The sequence below is a fragment of the Macrobrachium rosenbergii genome, chromosome 36, assembly GCF_040412425.1.
Source record: "Macrobrachium rosenbergii isolate ZJJX-2024 chromosome 36, ASM4041242v1, whole genome shotgun sequence".
Classification (NCBI taxonomy): Eukaryota; Metazoa; Arthropoda; class Malacostraca; order Decapoda; family Palaemonidae; genus Macrobrachium; species Macrobrachium rosenbergii.
Genome location: NC_089776.1, coordinates 28,396,346 through 28,399,583, shown reverse-complemented (window position 1 = coordinate 28,399,583; position 3,238 = coordinate 28,396,346).

Genomic DNA, 3,238 nt, shown 5'->3' with positions numbered 1-3,238 from the left:
GGATATTTAATAATGGGAAGTTTCTGTGCAAAGGCTAAATTATGTATGTTGTCGATGGACATAAACAGATTTTATGTGGTCATTCTTTTAAAAGAAAACACCATCGTGAGCGCACGCGCGTATGTGGGTGTTAGTGAAAAGTTTATTTGTGCCCTGTTAGTCATCAAGTGGTATAAATTTCGGTTTTCAGCGCAGGGCATTCCACTATTCTGCCTTCGTTTTTTTTTCGAATTGTAATCATCTTAACCTTCTACCTAGAAGTTACCTAACTACTCCCCATAGCCACCATCTTTGGACTTCAACATCAAAACATGGGCTTCTATAGCCCTCTTTGTTGTATTTATGACATTTTTGTATTACTACCAGCCATTTGCTATTCCTACATTGGTAAGATAAGAATGGTTGTTAAAAATCCATCCAATCCTCGTCGTTGAATATCTTGGATGTGGGTTGATAATGATAAATAATCTTTTTCTGCAGTTTATTATGTTGATTACATTGTAGCAAGAAGCAAGAGGGGAGAGATTCAAACATACGAACGTATAAACGACACAATACAAAACATGAACATCAAAGCTAGGCAAACGATAAGGAATCATATCCTGCAACATGAGGCAGAACCAACAGAATCCTGTAGTTTACACAGGATTCGGTATTAAACATGATAATAACATTGCAGTACTTATACATAAAAATACTTTTCAATACACGTATGGTGAACACGTTCGCCTTATGAGATTTCCCGCGCTAGCTACATAAGATGCCTCGATCTGCGGATTTACATAAGTATCTTGGCCTTACGTACGTACGAGACATACATGAAACTCGCAGTTAAACTTATCGTACCGGATTTTTTATAATAGTGCTTAATAGTGTTGGTATACATAGTTACATGTGAAAAAATATAAATATTTGTGGTCTGACCTTTACTGAGTAGGTTCCAGGCCGTTACTTTAGAATTTTGGTAGACTTCGACTTGTACCTTGAATTGACATTGAAATTCCACTAATCAGCCTAACTCGGCAGAAAAAAATATTGACTACTCAGGAGACTAATGGACAGAGGAGCCCGAAGCCTTTTTTTTTTCGCTGGGGTCCTTCCGAAATTGATAGATATAGGAGTGAAATCCGGGACCAAATAGATTAGATGGCTACGAACAAAGGGGCATTCACTCTCAGCCAGCCATATTTTAAACAAAACTGGAGTACTGTCTACCCATCCCTTCACAATTTTAGAGGGCGTTAATGACTAGAATTATTATTTTCATGGTTATGAGGCTATATGAATGAAAACGAAGCATGCGTGCCATATTTACTTACGCGTCGGTCATGACAGTCGGAAGTTTAATCAGCTATTTGGAAAATATATGATGCTTTCAGAGATCCGTAGCGTTTCACTGTATAACAGGATCGAGTGGGGAAAACAGTGATACCAAAACAAAGATAGTTCCTTATATTGTCGTGGTTCCAAATCATTTTATGTGGAAGTCACAAATTTTTTGTTGTCTTTCAGAAACGGTTTTAGTGTTGTCAAGAGACCAAGGAAACTGAACATATTTTGCTAGTAATTATTTTTTTTCTGTAATTTTGTGTCGGTATGAAATTTTCTAATAGAAAGGCAGAGTTAGTTAAGGAATCGGAAGCTCGATGAAAATTTCCTTTGGCAATATATTTGAGCTTTTGATGAAGAATTTTTGGACACCCATTATTGCACGAGCAGTGTTAATTTCAAATCCAATGAACATAACAGGCCTTAATTGATGGTAATTAATATGATTACCATAATAATAAATTAGTCGTCTCACGAACTGTTACCAGATCTGATATTAAACTTCATCTAATACAACAAACAGTTTCATATAATGGCTCTTTTCAGTATTCAGATTTATTAAAACATTATGTATATTATATATATGTATATTTATATATATATATAAATACATATATACATGTATATTATATATATATGTGTGTGTATATATATACATGTATATATATATAATATATATATATATATAATTTTTTTAGTAAATCTGAATACTGAAAAGAGTATGTCTAGAGCAGATACGGATAAAATAAGCCATTATATGAAACTGTTTGTTGTATTAGATGAAGTTTAATATCAGATCTGGTAACAATTCATGTGATGAGTAATTTATTATTAAGGTAATCATATTAATTATTATCAATTAAGGCCTGTTATATTTCATTGGATTTGAAATTAACACGCGCGTGCAATAATGGAAGAGTGCCCAAAAATTCGTCATTAAATGCTAAAATATATTGCAAATGGAAATTTTCATCGAACTCCCGATTCCTTAACTAACTCTGCCTTTATATTAGAATATCTCATACCGACATAAAACTACAGAAAAAAATTATTAGCAAAATATGTTGTTTCCTTGACCTCTTGGCAACACTGAAACCGTTTCAGAAAGACAAAAAAATTATATATATACAAATATGCATACATTTATTTATTTATATATATATACATTAAATGAACCGTCATAGAATTAAAGAAAACTGAATGTTCGTACATGCAGATGGATTTGATTCCGTGAAAGCTCTTTTCCTACCAGAGTCATGTTAAAATTGGTAAACAAAGAAGCGGAAACGAAAGATAATTTCGAATTAAAACTCCTGTATAATACGTGTTAATTTGTAAGTCAGTGAAATGCATTTTCAACAAATAATTTGTTAAATTTGAAAGCATGCGATGCGTCTTCCCTTAAACAATGCATTAGAATGTCTAGACAGTGCTTCCGAACCGAAGCAAAGTGAATAATGCAAATTGGTGTGTTCTTTTTTTTCAGCAAGTTCTGGAACCGGCATTTATTTAACGCCGTAAGGTATCGCCCTCGGTGGCGAACTAATATTGCCTCTGAATTTGTTTCTGGCTCCAATCGAATTCGAAGGGAAAGTGAAATTAGTGGACGATATGCAATATGAAATGTTTTTGTTTTAATTTCAGGATTCATTTTGGGATAAGGTGAAATTGGTGCTAAAAGGCTAAATCGCGGAACGAAAGGCGCCCGTGTGTGTGTGCATGTTTTCTCTCGCTTCTGTGGTGGTAGTCATTGCGCCTTTTCGAATTCGCGGCCGCCAAAAAACATGTGGTGATTTTACAGTATTTCATGACCAGGAGAAATTATTTTGCGTAATTATACGAACTGCAGGTTTTGATTTTGGTATGCGGAAAGGGTCCACCAGAACCCGGTGTCTGTTTTATTTCATTT